The following is a 24,317-nucleotide window of genomic DNA, read 5'->3' on the forward strand; positions in this document are numbered from 1 at the left end:
GATTTCCGTACATGATGAAATATATGTCAACATTGAATCTCTGATTCTGAAAAAAGTGTATTCTCAACAACTTGCTCCTGGTTATGTCCATGAGCTAACAGTTACTTAAATATCAGTATTGTCAGAATTCCAGGATCCCACACTTCTCTATTTTATATTCTCTACAATTTATTATAAATTTGCATGGATTAAATGATGTCAAATGCTTACATGACACTAATTTTCACATGCTGCTTGAGCTGTCTTACATATTATATTCATTCAATACTTTTTTCAACTCAATGAGTAAATCCTACTACTGTCCCCATTTGATAGATGAGGCATGTCCACACACAGGGTTAGTACCTTGCCCAGGAAAGGATTGAGATTGATAACAGGCATTATTGCGAAGTTTTCTCTAAGAAGTAGAAATCGGAAACTATATTTTCCAGATTTCCCTTCTCCACTTTCTTCATGCAAAGAGTAATATTTTCATGAGGTTTGAAAGGTAGAGAAGAAGGATAAGGCTTTATAACCGGGTGGCAATTAAAGATAGAACTTGGCTGATGTGAGATTTCAAGAAGCCTCTAGTTGAACTCTTTGAGAATCATCTTCATTGATGCTGATAACTGAGATACTTGAATGGGAATGGTCCAGAGAGTCTTGAGATTTGCGTGGCTTTGGGATGAGCATATATGACCCACTTGTTTACATGCTTAAGTTAAGATCTTCATTGGCTATTTCCCAGACGTTTTCTCTCCAGCTTTTCCAACAATTACATAAACCTTTAATTTCTTGTATTAAAAGCATTGAAAGATATCAGCTGGCATCTAGCTTCTCTAAATGAATTTGCACTTACACAAACAATACAAAATTTGTATTTGAAATAAGGAGATCAATATGAGAATGAATAGCTAAAAAGTTAAATCTTATAAAATGGGTGAGAGAGTAAGATTTTGAAAAATCCATATTATTAATATTTTCCTAAACGCACACAAAAATTTTTCAGGGCAGAGAATGTTATTGTTTATGCACAACAAATAAATCATGTGGTTTCCGTAAGAGACTCTTAAATACAGAGAACAAACTGAGGATTGATGGGGGGATGAGGGAGAGAGGAAAATGGGTGATGGGCATTGAGGAGAGCACTTGTTGGGATGAGCACTGGGTGTTGTATGTAAGAGATGAACCATGGGAATCCCTCCCCAAAACCAAGAGCACACTTACATACTGTATGTTAGCCAATTTGACACTAAATTATATTAAAAAAATTGGGGTGCCTGGGTGGCTCAGTCGGTTAAGTGTCCGACTTCAGCTCAGGTCATGATCTCACAGTTTGTGGATTCGAGCCCTGCGTAGGGCTTTGTGCTGACAGCTTGGAGCCTGCTTCTGATTCTGTGTCTTCCTCTCTCTTTGCCACTCCGCCACTCACACACACTTTCTGTCTGTCTGTCTCTAAAATGTAAATAAACATTAAAAAATAAAATAAATAAATAAACAAACAAATAAATAAATAAATGTAAAAAAAAAAAAAACACAAAAGCATGTGGTTTCCCAGTGCCTCAGTTTCTTAACACTGGGGTAAAGCAATGAGATTCAGATGTTATTGTACATATATTTTTTTGTGTAATATGTGAGGAGCCACCCCAAAAAAAGAACCTGGGTGCTCTACTCCTTGAGAAGGGTAATTTTGCTCTAACCCTTCCGTAAGTATAAATTTCTCCAGGGGGAAGATAAGATCATTGCTTCTAGCTTTATAACATCTTTTTACTATATCTTTATGATCCTAGGTCTCAAATCTCCAACCGCACAGAAATATTTCTATGGAATTATCTTACTATGTAAATTAGTCACAAAGTATCTTTCCAAATTTACTCATGTTGCGAATTTCTATAAGATTTACCCAGACAGCTTTAACTATGGAGTAATATAAAAAAATTTTTTTTTCTACAATCCCATGGGAGATTATTGTGTTTTCAAAAACTTATGCATCATATGGATATTTAAATTTGTGCATATGTTACTATCATTATTTCCTACTTTTTAATTTTTTTAAACATTTTATTATCTTTTTTTAAATGTTTCTTTATTTTTGAGATAGAGAGACACAGAGAGAACACTGACAATACCAAGTCCGATGTAGGGCTCCAACTCACCAAAGGTGAGATCATGACCTGAGCTGAAGTCGGACACTTAACTAACTGAGCCACCCAGGTGCCCCTATTTACTACTTATTAAAAGAACGGATGATCTTGGACCTGGATAAGACTTCACTGGTGAGGTAGTTACAACCAAAGCACAAGCAGAATTTCAAACAGATTGTTATCTGATTATTTTATAATATTTGCCTACAGAAATGAGAAGTCTTTGGGAGTCACATATTTTGTTGAAGGACCCACCTGCCCCTTGTGGGAGATACAACCATCAAAGTCTGCCTATGAAGCCTACCTCCAAAGGTTAGTCTTCAAAAGACTATTGGTTGTAAAATTTGTTTTGTTTTATAACGATTTTCACTTTAAGAAGGGAATATTTTTATCTTTACTTTTTTATTTTTTTAAGTTTATTTATTTATTTTGAGAGAGAGAGAGAGAAAGCAGAAGCAGAGGAGGGGCAGAGAGAAGGAGGGACAGAATCCTGAGCAGGCTCCGTGACATCAGTGCAGAGCCAGACGCGGGGCTTGAAGCCACGAACTGTGAAATCATGACCTGAGCTGAGATCAAGAGTCGGATGCTTAACCGACTGCGCCACCCAGGCGCCCCTGGAAATATTTTTATTAAGTGCACTAGTAATATTTCCCCGTTCAGGACCATAGTTCTCATACAATTATTTTAGCCTTAAGCTGATAGACGGATTCTGCCTCAGCTTCTAGGAAATTAAAAACAAAACCAGAAAACCTCAAGAAATTAAAACTGAAACACCAGCATTTACCACACAGGAGACAGGCCTTAAAATTGTGAAGTTATTTGCATGCAGCTTATGTTGTAATTCCCAGGAATACATTTGATTTTTTTTTTTTTTTTGCAGTCTTCAATGGTAGTATATTTTATTCCTGCTGACAGCAAGAATAACTGCTTTGAACATAACAAAAGCAGTTGTGTGAGAACTGGCTCAGGTCATGATCTGAGAGTTGGCTCAGGTCGTGATCTCAGAGTTCATGAGTTAGAGCACCTTATAGGCCTCTGTGCTGTCCTCACTACCCAGCTTCAGATCCTGTCCTCCTCTTTCTCTGCCCCTCCCCTGCCTGCACTCTCTGTTTCTCAAAAATAAATAAGCATTTAAAAAAAATTAAAAGGGACACCCGGGTGGCTCAGTTGGTTAACCATCTGACTTCTGCCAGGGTCAAGGTCTCACCATCCTGAGTTAGAGCTCCACATCGGGCTCTGTGCTGGCAGCTCGGAGCCTGTTTCAGATTCTGTGGCTCCCTCTCTTTCTGCCCCTTCCCTACGCATGCGTGCATGCTCTCTCTCTGGAAAATAAGTAAATATTAAAAAAATTAAAATAAAGAACATACTTTGGGAGAGTATGTTATAGCCACTTGATAATTTGTGTCTTTTTATTTTTTTTTTAAATTTTTTTTTTCAACGTTTATTTATTTTTGGGACAGAGAGAGACAGAGCATGAACGGGGGAGGGGCAGAGAGAGAGGGAGACACAGAATCGGAAACAGGCTCCAGGCTCTGAGCCATCAGCCCAGAGCCCGACGCGGGGCTAGAACTCACGGACCGTGAGATCGTGACCTGGCTGAAGTCGGACGCTTAACCGACTGCGCCACCCAGGCGCCCCAATTTGTGTCTTTTTAGAAGAATGGTCTGGAGTATCAAAAATTATGTTAAAAAAATCACAAATGACCAGTTATTCTAGGAATAAAATCAGACCCTGTCTGGTCTCTAACATTTGCATCCCTGTTTTCCTCACAGCTCTGCTACTCACCTTCCACTTGTAGCTTCACATATATTTCCATCCCTAAAATGAACCAACCCTATGTAATTAAGAGAAACTTAACTGGACTGAAGGCAATCTCTAAAATTCAGTAGTGACTCAATCACCTCATCTGCCCATGTGATTTCATAGATTCCAACTGATGTGACCTCCCTTCCCCCAGTGTCTCCTGGACACTTCTTGTACTTAAGACTCAGTTCCAGCTCCCCCTCCAGGAGCCGTTCCTCCATCCACACACACACTGGTTGCCTATCAGTCCCTTCATTCTGTCTACCTCCCTTACAGGATGATGACATCACATTATGGCAGTTTACGTGTCTGAAAAGCAGGTGGTTGGAGACTGTGAAGACAAGGAGTGTGGCATCCTTCTTCATATCTCCCTTCACCATCTAAGAAGGTACAGGCACATGCAAGGACTCTAAGGATATTTGCCAAATGGCCGAATGAGTAATTGACAAAATTCCTTGCAGATTCAGTATATGAGGTAGAGACCAAGTAGCCTGAAGTGTCACCTGGGCCTTGGGAAGAGCCAGCCAGTTGGATCATGTTGCAGCATTGGTAACAGTGTGGGCAAGACCTGGAGGAAGCTGGTTAAAGGCCACCTCGCTTTGTTGATTTTGCTTTAGTGCTCTTTTAGTTGATCAACATTTCCTGGATATATTCTCACAAACTGAATTTTAGCACCCAGAGAATATTTTACTTCTTTGTTTTCCCTTTATTGCAGGGATCTATATAACACAGGCATATATCACAGGATATCTGACACAGGACATAACACAGGCAATGCTGTTGAGAGCAAGGTTTAAAGAAATAGGCAAAATATGAAAGAAGTTCTTAAAGTTTTCTGGATCAAAAAAATCAAGGAAGGTAATCCAATCCCTTTTCTTCTCTTTGATAATCCAACCCCTTAACTTTAAGAACTGCAATATTTCTTTTTTCTTAAATTGTCTTTCATTTAGAATATAACTAGATTTAGCGGACTAGTTAATATAACAAAAGAAAAAAATCAACTACTACTGAATTTTATCATCTCACTTATTGATTAAACCTGTCTATTATGAAGAGCACCAAGATAATCAAGTGCTCACTTTAATTTTTTGCTGTTGTAATAATGAAAATAACTAGACTGGGTTGTCCATAAACATCAATTATTAGTTACCTAAACTTATTCAGGTAGTTTTATATACTGACTCTTGAAAAAAGTTAAAGGTTCCTATTAATCATTGCTATTGCTATGTGTTTTCAAATTTTGCCTTTAATTATTTACCTTTAGATACTTATTACTTAGATTAATAACTTTTTTCTTCTGACAATTCCTGACACATGTCCCAAATTCCAACTAATAGAATTATTAAGATATCTGTGATCTTTCAATTTGATGTCTTAAACTGTTTTTGGAGTTTTTGAGAAAGCTACCAAGAAATACAAAACTTTTCCCCTTTACCTTTTAAAATAATGGATAATGGAAATAATTAGATTAATTTGGCATTCTCCATATTGTCTTTTAAAGAATTTAGATTAAAAGATTAAAAGATTAAAAAATTTAACAAATTTAGAAGGAAGTTTACTTTCTCTAGGTTAATTTTATGTAACTAAAATGTGTTAATACAAATACATATTTCAGTGATTACATATTTTTCAAGGTAAAAATATACTCATATTTATTTATTTTTTGGAGGAGATTTTTTATATATATACTATATTTAAATTTTAGTTAGCCAATATACAGTACAATAGTGGTTTCAGGAGTAGAATTTAGTGATTCATCACTTATATACAACACCCACCCACTAGTCATCACAACAAGTGCCCTCCTTAATACATCATCCATCTAGCCCATCCCCCACCCACCCCCCAAGTCAGTGTTCAGTTTGTTCTCTATCATTAAGAGTCTCCTGGGGCGCCTAGGTGGTGCAGTCAGTTAAGCATCTGACTTTTCGGCTCAGGTCACTATCTCATGGTTTGTGAGTTGGAGCCCTGTGATGGGCTCTGTGCTGATAGTGAAGAGTGCTCTCTCTCTCTCTCTCTCACAATAAATAAACTTAAAAAAAAAAAAAGAGTCTCTTGTGGTTTATTTCTGTCTCTCCTCTACCCCCGCCCCACCCTTCCCATGTGTTCATCTGTTTTGTTTCTTAAATTCCACTTTTAAAAATACACTCATATTTAGACACACAGATTGGTACATTGGTGGTCTATAAATTATTTTTTTCTAGGTTTCAATGATCTTATTAAGCAGGAATACACATAGTATACTTTTGGGTATAAAGATCTTGAAGATTTTTTCAATGTTCTCTTTGCAACATATTCTTACTCCCAGGCTTATTATTGAGTATATTCCCATGCATTGATTTTATGTTATGTCTCAAAAAGGTCCTATTCTCTTTCATTCTCATAACGTTCGCAAACATATCATATCGAACAAAGCTCCTCAATCTTACCTTCATAGCAGGTATAAACTTGCTGTTATCTTAAAACAATATTCCGAGGGGTGACTGGCTGACTCGGTAGGGCACAAAACTCTTGATCTTGGGGTCATGAGTTTGAGCCCCATGTTGGGTGTAGTTTACTTAAAAAGAAAATCTTTGAGCAATATTGTGCAGAAACTTTAAATGCATAGTGAAGAATGGCTGCTGTCAATACCTTAGGGGCCTGCAATTTCATGTTGACCAAATTGTGAAGGTGAGGAAGGGACTCAGTCAAACGCTTGCAACTTCTTTGAGTACCTCCAAATGAATTTTAAATAATCGCTCCACGGGGTTATGAATAAATTTTGTTTATTATATATTCGTAGTCAAGGAGTATAAAAGCCTTAGATCTTACGGGGACAAGAAAAAAATAGTTGCTTGACTTTTTTTTTTTTTTTTTTTTTGTAATTGCTTGACTTTTTGTTTCCTCTCTTAAGGAATCTCAATGCTCTTTTTCTGAGGATGGCACCATTCATTTCACCAAAACTGTTATTAAGGAGCTTTGTAAGTCATTATATTTAATTCAAAAACGCCAATGCCCCATGTCACTGTCAATCTTCACATAAGTGAAGAAAGGGCAAATGGAATTTTCAAACTTGAGCCATCTTTCAGAAACTCTTGAACTCTATGAATATCATCCCTAATCTCAGAGGCTGCCTTAATACAGACTAATATAGTGAAATATTTTAAAGGGCTCATGAGATCAGATTACTAAAAGATGCCAGAAACCTTTTCTGCGAATATCCTGTGAAATTACTTTTTCACATATTACAACCTGGACAACATATTCCAGACCGTCTGCCCCTGAACCTTGAGGAGACCTTAGGGTGTTGATCCTTGGATTCATATCCCTCAATTAAATATACATCAGTTATCCTTAAATTACTGAGACTGTGTCAGTAAGAGACCTCAAACTGAGGATCTGGGGAGAAGCTTCCAGAAGTATCTGACTGCAGCAAAGAGACGGATTTTACACAGTACTGTCTAATCAAGCAGCTCACTGACAGCTCAAAGTGGACCCCTTCTGACCAAGTTCTGCAGAACAAGATAAATGGACCTATGGATTGTTATACTTTAATCTCTGTGCTTTTGTGCCCCTTTATCTTCTTAGATATTTTTCTTGCCTATTTGCTTAAGATTTGTAATTTTTACAGACACATAATATCTTTTGACAATGACAAAGTCCCTCTTTTTTGCAGATAAAACATTTTTTTGAATTATCATTAATATACAATATTATATTAATTTCAGGTGTATAGCATACTGAATCACTATTTTTGTACATTACAAAGTGATTACTCAATAGGTTTAGTTACCATCTGTGGTTACTCAAATATTACTGATGACATTCCTTATGCCGTGCATTAACATACCAGCAATTCATTCATTCACTCATTCATTAATTTATTGGAAACTTGTACCTTAAATCTCCCTCACCTATTTCACCTGTCCCCCCTCCCACTCCTTTCCCTTCTACCAACCACCAGTTTGTTCTCTGTATCTAAGAGTTTGTTCATCTTGGTTTTTTGTTTGTTTTTAACTTCTAGCTATAAGTGAAATCATATGGTATTTGTCTTTCTCTGACTTATTTCACTTAATACCCTCTAGGTCTATCCATGTTGTTCAAATGACAAGATTTTGTCTTTTTTTTGCTTAAGTGTTGTGACTTTCATAGACACATAATAACCTCTTGACAAAGATAAAGTCCCTATTCTTTTTAAAACATTTTTTTTCAACGTTTATTTATTTTTTTGCGAACAGAGAGAGACAGAGCATGAACGGGGGAGGGGCAGAGAGAGAGGGAGACACAGAATCGGAAACAGGCTCCAGGCTCTGAGCCATCAGCCCAGAGCCTGACGCGGGGCTCGAACTCACGGACCGCGAGATCGTGACCTGGCTGAAGTCGGACGCTTAACCGACTGCGCCACCCAGGCGCCCCAGGAAACTCACTTTAATTATTTTTTCTTTCATGCCTGTCAGCACTTTATTTTCTTATCCCCCCCCCCCCAAAAAAAAACACCTTTATTTTACTGTGGTATGAACACTTAGCATGAGCTCTACATTCTTAATACCTTGTTTTAAGTGTATAATGTATTATTGTTGACTATAGGTACAACATTGTATGGCAGATCTTTAGAGCTTATTCGTTTTATATAACTGGAACTTCATGCTCATTGATTAGTAGCTCCCCATGTTTCCCTCTCCTCAGCCCCTAGCAATCACTACTCCACTCTTTTACTCTATGATTTTGACTATTTTAAAATCCCACATATGTGGAAATCACGCAGTATTTGTCGTTCTGTGGCTGGCTTATTTCACTTAGCATAGTGTCTTCTAGGTTTATCCATGTTGCTGCATATTGCCTAATTTTTTAAGTTGGTTTAGTATTCCATTGTAGGTATATAACACATTTTCGTTAGCCATTCATTTGTTGACAGATACTGAGCTGTTTCCACATCTTGGCTATGGTAAGTAGTGTTGCAATGAATCTGGGAATGCTAATATTTCTTTGAGATCTGATTTCATTTCTTCTGGATATGTGCCCAGAAATAACATTGCTGGATCATATGACCCAGTTCTGTTTTTATTCTTTTGAGGAACTTCCATACTTTTTTCATTTTACATTCCCACAGTGTAGAGGGATTGCAATTTCTCCACATCCTTACCAACACTTGATATCTTTGCTTGCTTACAATTTTTTTATGATAATCATCCTACAAGTGTGCAGTAATATCTCACAGTGGTTTTGATTTGCATTTCCCTGATGACTAGTGATATTGAACATCTTTTCATATACCTGTTTACCATCGATATGTCTTCTTTGGAGGAATGTCTACTCAAGTCAACCCCACTTTTTAACCACAATAAAAACTCAGAGCCATCTTCTTTCTTTGCTCTCTCAAGTCATTTAGGACTTGTTTAAAAGGCTTACCATGCTCTCCCCAGAGACCTCAATTTAAGTCCTAACCCTTTTTAATCCTTTTTGTGTATGTGTGGTGTCATCAGTTTCAATACCCAAATCAAATATTGGGTGGAGTCCATTGTGTCCTTATAGAATGACCATCAAAGATGGCATTGATATATTCTCTAGCTTCACCTGGAAAATGACTCAATGTAGGTACCAAGACAACTTGTGTCAACAAAACTTAACTATTTGCTCAGGAAATTCTTACTTAGGGAGATAAGACTGCATCTAGTGAAAAAATTTCTTACTTCAGGAAATCTGCAAAACAACTGATCTGAGTTTGCTCATCTGGGCAAATAGTTATCGAATCAGGACAACAGTCTGCTCACTTGGACAAATAGTTTGCTTATCAGGGCAATAGCCAGGTCACTGAGATTGGTTTCAAGACCTTGGTGTTGGTATGTGCACAAATACCAGGCCATTATGTCACGCACTGTGACGTGAAACTTCAATCATTTTTCTTGTCTTATAAGTCCTACATTAAGCCCCTGGAGTCCAGGGAGTAAAACCTATAAATACTCTTTCCTTTCCTCCCTCTTTGATACTATTAAGAGTTTATAAAGGTGATGTTTTCCATGTCTGTAATAAGTTTAATAAACTCAGTTTTGACCGATTAATAGTTCTTTCTTTATCATTTTTTTTGAGGGGGTGTGATCTTTGTAGTGAGTCTAGAATTAACACATATTACACCTTGCTTGAACTCTTAATTTTTTTTCTAATTGCTCTTTACATGGCTTAACGAGTTTATAATTCACTGCTGATTTTTCATGTTGCAGCCATCCTCAATATTGAAGGTAGTATTTCTTGGATAGTTTTTCTGTTCTGATTTATTTTTGCCTCTATCTGGCTGTAATCAAACTAAATTTCACATATATTCAGGAATACAAACTCCTTAAGATTAAGAGACTGTGTGTTTACTATCTGTGGCACAGTGATTTATATAGTGAGTACCCCATGAAATGTGTATTATGTTAATGCACTCCCATTGAATACGCTATTGAGAAAATTCTTGACTTCTATCTTTATCCTTCAACATATGGTGCTTCATATCCTGTGTTAGTTGTATCTATGTAGTTAAATCTTTAAACCAGAGGGCAGAACTAATTTGTGTAAATTATGTATAGTGCCCAGAATCAAAACTAATATTCCAAACAGAGCGCAACAAAGAGCTTTCATTCTCATGTTGCAGATATTCTATTTTTATGATAAAGCCCACTAGATTGCATTGGTATTTGAGGGGCATATTGTATTTCCTATCAAGTATAGAATTAACTGAATTCTTAATGTCTATTTTTTTCACCACCTATAGTGCTAAGTTATATCTTGTAGTATTTCTACTCCTATGGGTGTTTCTTTGGACCAGGGTCTAATTATTTTATTTTGTTATTAAATTACTCCAGCCTCTCAAAATCTTGTCAAATCTTGATTCTGTCTTATAAAGTATTAATTGTTCTTCTTGGTTTTGTGCTAATCATAGATTTAGTATTATACTCTCTGAATCTTATCTTGATTATTAATGAACATTCTAGCTAAACAGATCCAAGGAGCCAGCTTTGCGTTATGGAGAAGATCTACAGTCATGCTAGCATCATTTGGTCCTGTGTGTTTGGACTGGATACATGAGGTAAATCTGGGTAATTTGGAAAGTGCTGTCAGATGCTTTCCCACTCTTGGATCAGAGTCTACAGATAATCAAAGTTTTTAAAATGAAGCACTAAAACGTCTGGTTTGTGTATAATTCTAAGACCTCATTCGCTGATAGAATATTGATTCATTCTTCAAGTTTAATTTTAGACTCACTGTTTCTGGGAATCTTTCTGATTATACCTTCCAAGATTTGGTTAGGTGCCTCATCTATGTGTTCATGTAGGACTCCTTACTATGACAGGAATTTCACACTTTACTGTAGTTGCTTATGTACTTGTTTGTATTTCACATTAGAGGGTAAATTTTTGAGAAGGGACTTAATTTCGTTCATTAATTGTATCTGCAGGTTTTAGACTTGTGGATGATATATATTCAATAATTATAAAAGGTCATCCCAAATACAGTCATATTATTTTTTTAATAAATGGATAAACGTTAACTTCTTTATTTTGTATGGCTGAAGCAATCTCCCTTAAGAGCCTCAATTCCACTGGATATCAGGAAAATTTAAGCTTGAATTGGAAAAAAAAAGTGCAAATCTTTTTTCAATACATGTTCTGAGTTTAATTTGCTATCAGGACCAGTATTTTTTTTATTTTATGGGGAGGATCAGTTTTCTAAGTCCTTAGCCCTTTCCACCCACTCCCCACCCTCTATTTCTTGGAGTGTACTGAGTCATATAAGACATGGAAAAAAAAACACAACATTCTTCTGAGTCATGAAGTGTTCTGAATCCCACTGGCTCAGTGGAGTGGATGCTTTCCCTGTAATAAAATATTTGGTTGGCCTTTGTCCCTAGTTCTGGAAAGTGGCTTCTAAATCCTTGGAAATTCCCATGTAATAAAAATCTCTTTGTTACTTATAGTCGAGACTGGTGGTTTATGCTAATGAGGTGACTCATGGTAAGACTCCAGATATAGCTAGTGCTATGGAGAGAAGATTCTGGATAGGGGCTGACCAGGCCAGAAAGACCAATCCTATGGTTAGAGGATTTCAGCTTGGAGCCATGAAAAAAAAAATCCACTTGTCAGAAGCTCAGCTTCTAGGAGGGGATGGGGGGCGGGGGCATGGATACTGAGTTTAATCATGTAGCCAATGAGCCAAAAATCATGCCTACATAATAAAACCCCAGAAAAAACTTTGAAGACCTAAACTCAGAAAAGCATCCCTGGTTGGCATGCTGTGCATATTGTTACACACTGATATGTGGAGAGGGTGACATATCCTGATCCTATAAGGAGGGGACGCTGGAAGCTTTTAGTTTGTAATCCTCTGAGACCATGACCTATGTATCTTCTCTTTGGTTGGCTCTGACTTGAGTCTCCTCATCAATAATAAAACTGGACTAAGTATAGCACTTTCCTGAGTTCTGTGAGCCATTGTAGCAATTTTCCACCCTGAAGAGGTGGTGAGGATCCTCAAACTTATAGCTAGTTTGTCAGAGTGAGGGTGGCCCCGGAAACTCTCAGGTTGATGGTTGGTATTTGAATTAAGAGTAGTTTTCCAGGGGTGCCTGGGTAGCTCAGTTGGTTCAGTGTCTGACTCTTGATTGTGACTCAGGTCATAATCTCAGAGTTTGTGAGTTGGAGCCCAATGTAGGATGCAGAACCTGCTTGGGATTCTCTCTCCCTTCCTTTCTCTCTGCCCTTCCTCCCTCAAAATACATAAATAAAAAAAAAAAAAAAAAAAAACAAAGAGTAGTTTTGTGGAGAACCGCATCCTTCCCATTTGAAGTTTGGCCTAATTCTAGGTAGTTAGGGCAGAAGACTTTGTACTGATATTTTCTGTGTTGCTAAATTCTGAGCAGTTCTTGTAATGATCTGAGCTCTTTGCAGACTCAATATCCTTTCTAGAACACCTGTGGCCCTTATCCAGAGGATTCAGTTAATCTGAATCCCCTGAAAACCATAGGGACCAGGGTATACTGCTTGAGGTTTATATGTCCATCTGCCATAGCTTCTGGCATGCCGTTATTTTCTTGAAAAAAAAGTTTATTTATTTATTTTGAGGGAGAGAGAGAGAGAGAGAGAGAGAGCACACACAAGTGGGAGAGGGGCAAAGAGAGGGAGAGAGAGAATCCCAAGCAGGCTCCATGCCATCAGTGCAGAGCCCTATGTGGGGCTCAAACTCCTGGACTATGAGATCATGACCTGAGCCAAGATCAAGGCTTGGATGCTTAACCCACTGTGCCCCCAGACATCCCCCATTATTCTCTATCTTACTGCCAGTGGCTGCATGCACTGGAGGCTAATACTACCTCTGAAACTAAGCACTTACTACAATATAGACAATGCTGAGAGCCATCACAGCTTCTAGGTTCTGCTTAGGGCTTTGTTGGACAACATCACAGTTCAACTTCTCTTAGCAAATCAGGCTTCTTTCATTTCTTTTTGAAATCGCCATGTGCTCTCTAATAAAGTGCTTGCATGTTAATCTTAGATTCTGTTTCCCAGGACCCCAACCAGCAATCCTTGTTGCCAGAACTGTTCAGAAAAATAAGAGATAGAATTCAGGAGCTTAATCCTCTGTTAGCTCACATCTGTGCCCCATCACTAGTATTAGATGACTCTGTAGATCACTAGTACAGATGACTCTGGTGTAAGGGAGAAATACTGCTGTTAAAACTTTCACAGTGAACTGGCTGGCACGTGGGGGAGAATGTATCAGTGGAAAGGAATCAGTGGAAAGTTAGGGCCATGTATTGCAACTTTGACAGATATGGGGTAACAACTGACATAAAAGACAGTGAAATCAAGTGACAGTTGTTAAGTGCAAACTTTAAGAAAAGATAACCAAAGGGTAACAGTGATGAAACAGCAACTACAAATTAAACGTGAAAGCTAAGGGCTTTCCTGGTAGCATAGCGAGATCTAATTAAATCCAGAGAGCAGTGAAAGCTGAGGACTGGGCCAAGGACTTTGTGAATAAAGTACCAAAGCTTTAAAGAAAGTTGAACAGTGAACCAAGAGAGTCCCCCTATATAAAGTGAAGGCTCTGATTGAGCAATAAAATGACTTATTCATTTGATGGAGACATCTGGGTTAATACACTAAACAATCTTATATTAACAGATGCCCCCAGTCCATCCACTGATATAGATGTAGCCCACTCCTCCCTATTAAAGGCTAGGATACTTCCACCTCTGTAAAGACTCTCTGATGAAGGAATCTGGGTGTCTCATCCTTGGGATCTGCCGTCATCTTGTTTCTTGGTTACCAGGCTGACAGAATTAAATCCCAACATAATTTGGCTACAGGAAGTGTTTGCTGGATAAGATATTAAAGTGACTATGACCCAAGGAACTGAAGGAAATCGTTTCTCTTTTCCTGGGAAGAGAAATAAAGCACATCCTTCAAAGAAGGTTATGAAAGAAAGTGGAAATTCATGGCCCAAAAATATCATACATAAATATATTTTTAAGTGAATGAATAAGTGAATGGCTTAGATAATGTCACTTCCTCTAAGAATAGTCCATGTCCTGTCAAGATGGAGGTACTTGTGCACACTAATCACCTCTTACTGCTATTTCTATTGTAGGAGTTATTCCAGTGCTGTTATTCTTCAGAGACCTGTCTTCTCGACAACTGGGGAAGATTCTGGAGGATAGTAAGTATGCTTGATGCATCTTTGAATGTAGAGAAAACTGGCACAATATTCTTTTGAATTGAAACCTCCATGTTGTTTGTAATCTTAAGGCCATTATGGCTGAAGAAATATTGACTCATCGTTCTGCTCTTCTCTTCAACTCACTTTTTCTTAATATGCTTAATATCTTTCAAATTAATGAGTGAACAGGTGAAGACAATTTTCAAAAATCCAGTTGATTGATGGAAACTTTCTGTCTCAGATATCTGGCTGGTTCAAAGACTTGGATAGAGCAGACATCTGGATATATTTGAATTTCGGGTGGCATGATTATACAAAAATGCTAATACTCAATGAAATTTTCCTCCCTATACCTCAGTCAGATAATGACTTTGGGGAGCCAATTCTTCCTTGGCCCACCAACAATACATGAAATTTGAGAAAATGGGTAATCTTACCAATTTCATTTTGTTTGCACCTAGCCATAATGATAGAATGTTGTCAAAATCCAGCTCTAGAAATCAGGGTCATTACCTCCTACAAACACATGAGCTCAAGCTGCCAGTTTAAAGCTTAAGGTAAGCTGTCAAAAGATAGCTGATAGCAGTACCTCTATGTAAGCCGAAGCCAACTAGCTTAAAGCCACTTAAAGATAATTTTTTGGCATCTAAGTCAGGAAATGCAGAAATGCAACAAAGCTCCTGTTGCCTAGAATTGTGGTAAAGCTTCATAATACTCAGCTCCAAGTGACAGATGCAAATTCTTGGAAATTGTGCTAAAAGAGAATTAATAAACTGGCCACATGATGAAGAGAACATTCGGTGCCATGGCAGGACATTCATGAGAAATATGGGCTTAGCTGGTGCTGTGTACAGATCAGAAAAATGTATTTTTGGGTTAAATCCAATCTGTGATGTTGCAATGAGAACATGTGGCATCCAGTAATCCACTATCAAAGCCGATCTTCCCACTTTCAAAATGACGGATACAAAAGAAGAAGGGATTAGAGTCGCCAATTTATTTCATTCTTCCCAGTGTTATATTTGGGGGATTAAGGATGAATGATCCTGATACACTGAAACAGCCAGTTCAGGCCAAGTAATTCTTGAAAGAGAGAAATGACAGATATATCCAGCCGTGCACCTGGACACTGGGAAAATACTGATGAAACTTTGCTTTGAGTTTAGAAATGTTCATTCTGCTAGATCTTCTATATATTTGAATCATTCAGGAAAGAGGAGAGCTAGGTGAAGTCTGTAGTAAAAGGCACATTTGGGATGTCAAATTGGCATTTGCATAAGTATACTTTCTACTTGGCAATGAAATCAAAATAATTAGATATGTACACTACAGTGTTGTTTATCGGACGATGTCTTACAAATTTCCTTGCAAAAGGAGATTCTTTAAAATGTCTACTCTGGGGGCGCCTGGGTGGCTCAGTCACTTAACCGTCCAACTCTTGATTTTGGCTAAGTTCATGATCTCACGGTTTGGGAGATCAAGCCCTGCATCAGGCTCTGTGCTGATGGCATGGAGCCTGCTGGGGATTCTCTCTGTCTCCCTCTCTCTCTGCCCCTCCCCTGCTAGTTTTCTGTCTCTCTCTCAACTAAGTAAGGCTTCAAAAAAATTTAAAACATCCGCTCTGTTAGTGAGCTGCCACAGTGAGATGAGCACTGAAACTGCTTTTGGCAGAGACACTTTTACTACAGTGGGAGAGTCAACACGAAGGCGACCCAAACCTAGCTTCATGACAGGACAATGAGCAGCGCCCCCTCCCCTGTGTCCTCAGACTCTAGCAAAGTGTCTGAAAAATGTAAGTGTTCCTTCAGACATGTTGGTCGAATTGAATTATATATGTGAGGAAGGCCAAGCGGGTTACAGATTACAAAGTGCCCCAGAAAGAAACAAAATAAAATAAAAACATCAAAATGTTGGAGTCGTTGTAAATATTTTTGACAATGCTTGAAGAAACTATACATTAAGTGTGCTTATTTAGAAATATTAAATAAATAAATAAAAATAAATAAATACAGTAGAACCTTAGATTGCGAGTAACATGCTCTGTGAGTGTTCTGAAAGACGAGTAAACATTTCTAATAAATTTTAACTTGATAAACAAGTGATGCCTTACAAGGCAAGTAGTATGTGAAGAACTTCACGTGATCGCAATTGAAGTGAAGTAGAACTTCACACGATCACAACTGAGCCAATGGTCTCCCTTTCTCTCTCGCTGTGGCATCGTGGTGATTGTCTCCGGTGCTCAGATGCTCGGTCTCACACCACGGTGTTTGGCAGAAGTCAGTGATTTTTCAGAGCATCGAAGGTGCCCACAACTGGCACCAGTATATTTTTTGTCACTTCCAAGCACCTGTGGACAGTCCTTTGAATTTCCATACAAGACTAAGCTTAAGAATGCTTTGCTTCATTCGAGGTCAGGCTTCCTGTATATATAGACCCTTTCCTCTGCTGCCTTATTGCTAGTTCCATTAAATACAGTATATGACAGGAGTTTATTAACACTGTACTGTAGTCAACATCCATGTGAGAGTATACAATGGCTCCCATGCAGTAAAAGATTCCATTGAGCCAATAGAGAGCGGTAATTCTGTTAGTGATAATGAAAGTCATCCTACAAAATAACCCTTCTCCCTCATGTCTCCCTCACACCAACCATGAAAGTTTTCAAAGGCAAGTGCCAGATAATTTGTTATTTTTCTTTCTATTTTGCATTTTCTTCATTATTTTGTATTATATTACAGGATTGTAATCATTTTTATATGAATATTTTTGCATTATGGAATGGATTATCTGAGTTTCTGTTATTTCTTATGGGGAAATTCACTTTGAAGTGCGTTGGATTACAAGCATGTTTCTGGAATGAATTGTGCTTGCAAACCAAGGTTTTACTGTACATGTATTTATTCAGAAATAAAACTGAGTGTATTTACTTTTATTTAAATAATACCTTGCAAAATGAGTTTTCTTAAATCATAGGGCTGCTCTTTTGCCCTATGATGACGTAAGTGATTCAAAATAGACCCACTTTGTTGTGGCCTCAATTCCATATTGACAAATCCCCTGACTCTTACCATCACGATATGATGTAAGCATTCCACTTGACATTATATTGTCTGTTAAATTGATACATTATCTGGATGATTTAATACCAGGAAAAAAATGATCTCCTTTGAAGAATAGGTTTATTGTTTTTTTATCAGATTATGACAGTTAGATAATCTATCATGTTTCCACTTCTGTCTTGCCAAGATGCCCAGAACTAAATTTAATGCTCAATTAATATAACTACTTAGGCATATGTTGATATATTTTCTTTGACATATTTTTATTTTCCCTTTATATTCTAATACTTTCATAGTAAAACTAAGTAAACCCGTGTACATATGAGGGTAGGTAAGTAGGTAGCCGATATACAGATCAGATATTTGTCATTATAAAGAAGTTAACTCAATCTGAAAAAAATCTGTTGGTTAAGCAAACAAGATCTGAGGGCACTCAAACTGAATGAGTTGGAAGGAATGACCTTAAAACCTTAAAACTGGACCTCAAACTCTGCTGGTCATTGCAAAACATCACATTTTAAATATTTACTAAAGTTGCCAGAATACTGGTCTCTTTTTACCTCCAGTTTTCAAAATGAAGGATTAAATAAACATTTGTTCTTTCAAAGAAAATTTTATGTCCTAGTAAGGATAATTAATATTAGCTTTCTCCCCCATTTATAAATAAGTAGAATTATATCACCTAGAGTTATATTTTTCCTTTAATCATTTCCATAATAATTTCTGTAATAATATGTATTATGTATACATAACAATATGTAAATACTCAAATTTATTTGTATGAATTTGTGCTTATAGCACATACAATAAATATTATTATGGTATTCATAGCAGATGATACAGATAATATATATCTATATAAATATTTATATGGTATATAAAATATGAAAAATAATGGGTATACTTTGTTTTTGAAGAATCAATAAAAAAATAGTTTGTCTAAGAATCTGTGATATTTTCTCAGGTTTATAAAACCAAAATTTTCCCGAGTAGCATTTGCAGAATTCTTTTTCGACAGCAAAATCCCAACTACACAAAGAGGTAATAAATGTCTTCTTTAGTAAGAAAATCCCAACTACACAAAGAAGTAATATATGTCTTCTTTAGTAAGAAGAAAGTAAAGAGTTTCTTTTCTTTAATTAGAAATTAGAGTAAACCACCATTACTATTATGTTCAAGATTAGTATTAAATAAAAAAGTTGACTAGAGTCGGAAGTTAAACTTTTATAACAGAAAGTGTTTTATTTTATTTTATTTTATTTTATTTTATTTTATTTTATTTAACAGAAAGCATTTTAGATAAACTCGTTTGCTTCCTTGAGTCAGACAATATGCTTTGGAATCTTGTGCTAACCAGTTTATAAAAGCAGTTACCCTAATAAGTTATGTGAAAGGTTAAAACTTGAGGTCTATGATATACATAAACTGTATTAAAGCAGTGAAGAACACTGACTGACAGTTTTTGCTGAGCGGCAGGTGTGTTTTGTGCTACTCTATCACCATCAAGAGCTGTGAGAAATCACAACCCCTAAGAGTCTTTTATTGAGATCTTAGGACAATATGTGGAACAATAAAACACAGCCTTGGAGCTTCTAGATTTAAAGCAGGTATCGTTTTACAAGGGATTGCTATGTTCAGAGGCTGGGTTTCACCTCACTGGAAATCAAATAATGCCTCCAGCACCAGCTGTCTATGGCCATTCAGAGAAAAAATGATAGCACACATGTTTTATATCACACTAGTGCCATAGATTCCACTACTTAGTAAAGATAGTTTTGAATTATTCCATTCCCACTTATGAAATACCTTAAAAGTAGAACCATTTGTTAAAATCACAAAATACCCATATCCCTTCTTATGACTTTAATTAATTCCTGAAGACCATATACCTAAGTGAAAAAAAACATTAAATGAAAAAAAATAACTTTAATGAATAAATTCCCGATTTTCACAGATAGAAGCTTGTCAAATTAATACTGAAAATAAGTTTATATGTTATAAATAATTTGAAATTAAATACAGTTTGTAAATAAATAAAATATAGTAAAGTTTAATATATTCTTTCCTTTTTCTTTTTTCTGTACCATGTTCTTTGAAAATTTTTCAATCTTTTAGGAGCTAAAATGCTTTTGAAATAGATCTTTCCCACAGGACATCCCCTCTAGGACAAAATAAAGGTTAAACTTTGAAGCCTGGGAAAATCATGGAAGAAACAAAAACGCATAATTGACCAAAGTCATAGCAAATGGCATCCCCTCATTTCCCCATTTATATAAGTACACAAAACGAAAAGGGTTTTGGACTCACCTAAACAAGATGTACAATTCAAGTTTGTTTCATAAAACATCTGTCAATGAAAGCCTTTGTGTTGAGTAAACTGGTATATGTGCTTTTCCCCCAAATTATAATGTCAAAGTATCATGAGTATGTAGTTTTTTTTTTCTTTTTCTTTTTGGTAAGGTTTGAATGAAAACTTATTTAAAAAAAATGAAGACATGATCAAAACAATGCAAAAGTTTTTCAGAAGCTGATACGGCTAAAAATCTGACTACTGCAGACTTATCTCATGTAACAACTATGCAGTCATAAATATTATATTTTATTTTATTATGTTTTTAAAATATGAAATTTATTGCCAAATTGGTTTCCATACAACACCCAGTGCCCATCCTAACAGGGGCCCTCCTCAATGCCCATCACCCCCTTTCCCCTCCCTTCCATCCCCCATCAACCCTCAGTTTATTCTCAGTTTTTAAGAGTCTCTTATGGTTTGGCTTCCTCCCTCTGTAACTTTTTTTCTTTTTCTTCCCCTCCCCCATGGTCTTCTGTTAAGTTTCTCAGGATCCACATAAGAGTGAAAACATATAAATATTAAATTAAGTAATACACTTAGTTAATACCACTTCTGAATTTTTGATAGCTCTTAATTTTAAAATTGATATCTAATTAAATTGATAATTTACATTCATTTATTTATATTAATTTAATCCAAAATTAGTTTTTCAAGAACATCTTGATGTTCAGAATGTCTTTAGAAGCCTTGGAATACTCTTTTTCCCCCAAGTAGGGGATGTTAAAATACAATACATGTAAAATTTACTAGTCAAGGCCTAAATTGAAGGTTTAACTTCATGCTCAGGCTCCTTTTTATACAGAAAATATTAAAGTACCAAGGATAATGGAACCATCATGGAAAGGATCTTGGGTTACTCTAGCCCCTTTTTCCCCAGAGTAATTTATACTCACTTGTGAAATGGTAATTTTTGCTGTTTGACTTGGCATGGACAGAATTCAAACTGACATTGCTATGCTTCTCTCCTATGTTTAAAACTCTCCTCGTTTACTTCACTTTCATCAGCTGCCCACACCAGAAAGATTGAAAGGGGAAAGACGTTTCTCTCCTTTGTGATTTTTATTATCTCCTACTCCTTTAATTTGTCATAAATGGAGAAAAAATAATGGTTACATGATCTTCTCTTTGTTTTGTTCTGTTTGGGCCTAAGTTAACCAATTGGCAAGAATATGATGAAGAATATCTTTGAAACTTGAACTTCCAAAGACAAATTTTCACAATCTGAGCTGAAATATCTGCTGTGGGGATACAATGGGTGGGCAGAAAAGGAATATGGTAGCTCCATGATTGTTGCTTTTTACAACGAAAAAAAGTTATGTTAGCTATCTTAGCCTGTCTTGGACATAGACCATGCTTCGGATGATCAAAAAGGGCAAAAATTCCTGAATCTAAGGGACAAAATTTCCCCAGGGATCGTTCTTAGGCCAACCTGTGCCTGTATTCAGAATGTTTGTTTCTGGTTAACACCATGTATTCGTTTACTCGGGCTACTGTATTAGTCTGCAAGGGTCACTATAACAATATACCACAGGAATATAGTTTTTAATCATTCTGGAAGCTAAAAATCCAAGATGAAGGTGTAACAGGTTTGGTTTCTCCTGAGGTCTCTCTCCTTGGCTTGCAGATGGCCACCTTCTGGCTGTATACTTGATTGGCCTCTGCTCTGTGTGCATGCATCACTGGTGTCTTTTTCTCTTCTTATAGGAACACCAATTATTGGAGTAGAGAATCACCTTAACAAACTCTTTTTAACTTAATTACCTCTTGAAAGGTTCTGTCTCCAAATAAAGTCATATTCTGAGTTAGGACTCAACATATGAATTTGGGGAGACAGAATTCAGCCCACAATTACTATTATGATAATGTAATATAATATAAAATAATATTACTTTAAGTAAAGATAGTCTAAAAAATAAATGAAATATGATGCCCTTCCCAAGGTATGAAAAATTATTTTTAGACTAACCTATTCAATTGAGAGGCATCAAACTCAAAAGTCATTATGCCTTTAACATCATTAAAAGCTATTTTGTGGGGACCTAGTCAAATGGTACTGAATTAACTGGATATTAGTATGGAACAAATAAGCATCCCTTTTTTCAACCCCTAACTCATTTTGTAAACAATATTATTTCACACTGGATAATGGATGTAAATGCGAATGCTAGAGCCATAAAACTTATAAAAGAAAACATAAGAGATATATTTGTGACCATAGGGATAGACAAATGTTTTTTGGATAGGATATAAAAAAAACTATTCATAATGGAAAAAATGATAAACTAAAAATAATCGTATCTTCTTCTGAAAAGCCATCATTTATTTTGGGTTTCTTTAGGGAATGAATCAATGGCTTACAATCTATCCACTGGTGGAATACATCTGATGTACGATACACACATAGAAACACACACATATATATGAATATATTCTATATATATTCTACATAAGGAATATAGAAATATATATATATATTTATATAATTCCACAAATTATGGGTCAATAATCAATAACTATAAATCATAATAGTCTAAATCTGGAAACAAACCAAATGCCTGTCAACAGGAGAACAGATAAACACACTGTGGTAAATGTAATGTAGTACCACATAATGCAGTACTACTCAGCAGTAGAGGGAGGACACTACTGAAACATACAACAACATGGATGGGTCTCTCAGACACTGAAAGAGACACAAGGAAACTCTCTGCTGTGTCAAAGAAGTGTGCTGTGTCAAATGCATTGAACTAAATACTTTGAATCTATTCATTTTGTTGGATAAATTTTTTTAAGAATAGAAAACACATACATATGCAAAAATCCTTTTGGTAATAGTTAAAAGGCTGAACACCTATTTGATAGCTATTACATTGTTGCATTAAAATTTCTGGAGGGACAGGGACAGATCTCAACTCAATTATTTATTATTATAAGCAATAATTAATAGCTAGGTGCCCAAGATGAGTTATACTGGGAAAGTATTGGGGAACAGGATGACTCTGAGAAGGTAATTTAATTAATTTTATTTCTGATAGATAGAAAATTAGCTCTTGTAAAAAATATGTAATACACACACTGTATATGCAAATATTCTCAGAATTTAGAAGTAATCTAAATACATTTTATTAGGATTTTGTTAAAGTTTCAACCTGTGAAGTATATACACTCTATTCCTGTGCTATAGGTTAGCCAATAAAAAATACAACATCAATCCCCATCATCTGTAAAAGTCTCTGATGAGTTGTGAGCTTCACGCAATTTATATTTTAATCACTGCTCTTGGTAGTGAAGTGAATGACTGTATTAGAGTCCCCTTGACACATGTCGAGGTTAATAAAGAGAGAAGTAGGATATAAGCTCTATTTGGACCCAATTTTTTCCTTCTGGGAAGCATATTCTTGATGAGAAAGAGATAAAGCCTTTTCCGCAGGCCCCTTAATACTCAGAGAAGATTCCTAGGAAGATGTCTTAGTTACACGATTAAAGATTTGAGCATAATGTTAGGGAGAAAAAGTACATCCTCTGGTGCAGTCTTCAGACAGAAAGATGGGCATATTCAGTCAGGTACTCAAACCAGTGCAAATGGTGTGTTTTTATTTCTATTTCATAGGAGCTCATTTACAATTGAGTAACTCTAGACCACCACTGAGGAACTTAGATTAGAATAAATGATGGGAGGAAAAAATTACATATCAGACCATAGAATGGAGTATTTGATAACCTTAATGTATCAGGTTAATTTGTGGAAATCTAAATAATCTGGAAAAAATATAAATGATAAAATGAACAATAGAAAAGATTAAAAAACACTAAACCAAAACAGAAACAACAAAATTAATGGGTAACATCTATATAGTGCTAATTCAGTGGCCAGTATGATTCTAAACAACTTTACATACGCTTCAACTCATTGAATACAACATTATGAATAAGCAGTAACATATTCCTCATTTTCTTTTTTTTTAATGTTTTTATTTATTTTTGAGACAGAGAAAGACAGAGCATGAGTGGGTTAGGGGCAGAGAGAGAGGGAGACACAGAATCGGAAGCAGGCTTCAGGCTCTGAGCTGTCACCACAGAGCCTGACACGGCGCTCAAACTCATGGACTGTGAGATCGTGACCTGAGCTGAAGTCGGATGCTCAACTGACTGAGCCACCCAGGCACCCCTATTCCTCATTTTCTTTGTGAGTTATTTGAGGCCCAAAGTGAGTAATCACTTGCCTGAAGTCACACAAATAGCAAAGCCAAATCTGGGATTCAAAACCAAGTTGTCAGGCATCAGTCTGCCCTCCATATTGTATGA

This window comes from Leopardus geoffroyi, chromosome C2, assembly GCF_018350155.1.
Source record: "Leopardus geoffroyi isolate Oge1 chromosome C2, O.geoffroyi_Oge1_pat1.0, whole genome shotgun sequence".
In the NCBI taxonomy this organism is placed as follows: Eukaryota; Metazoa; Chordata; class Mammalia; order Carnivora; family Felidae; genus Leopardus; species Leopardus geoffroyi.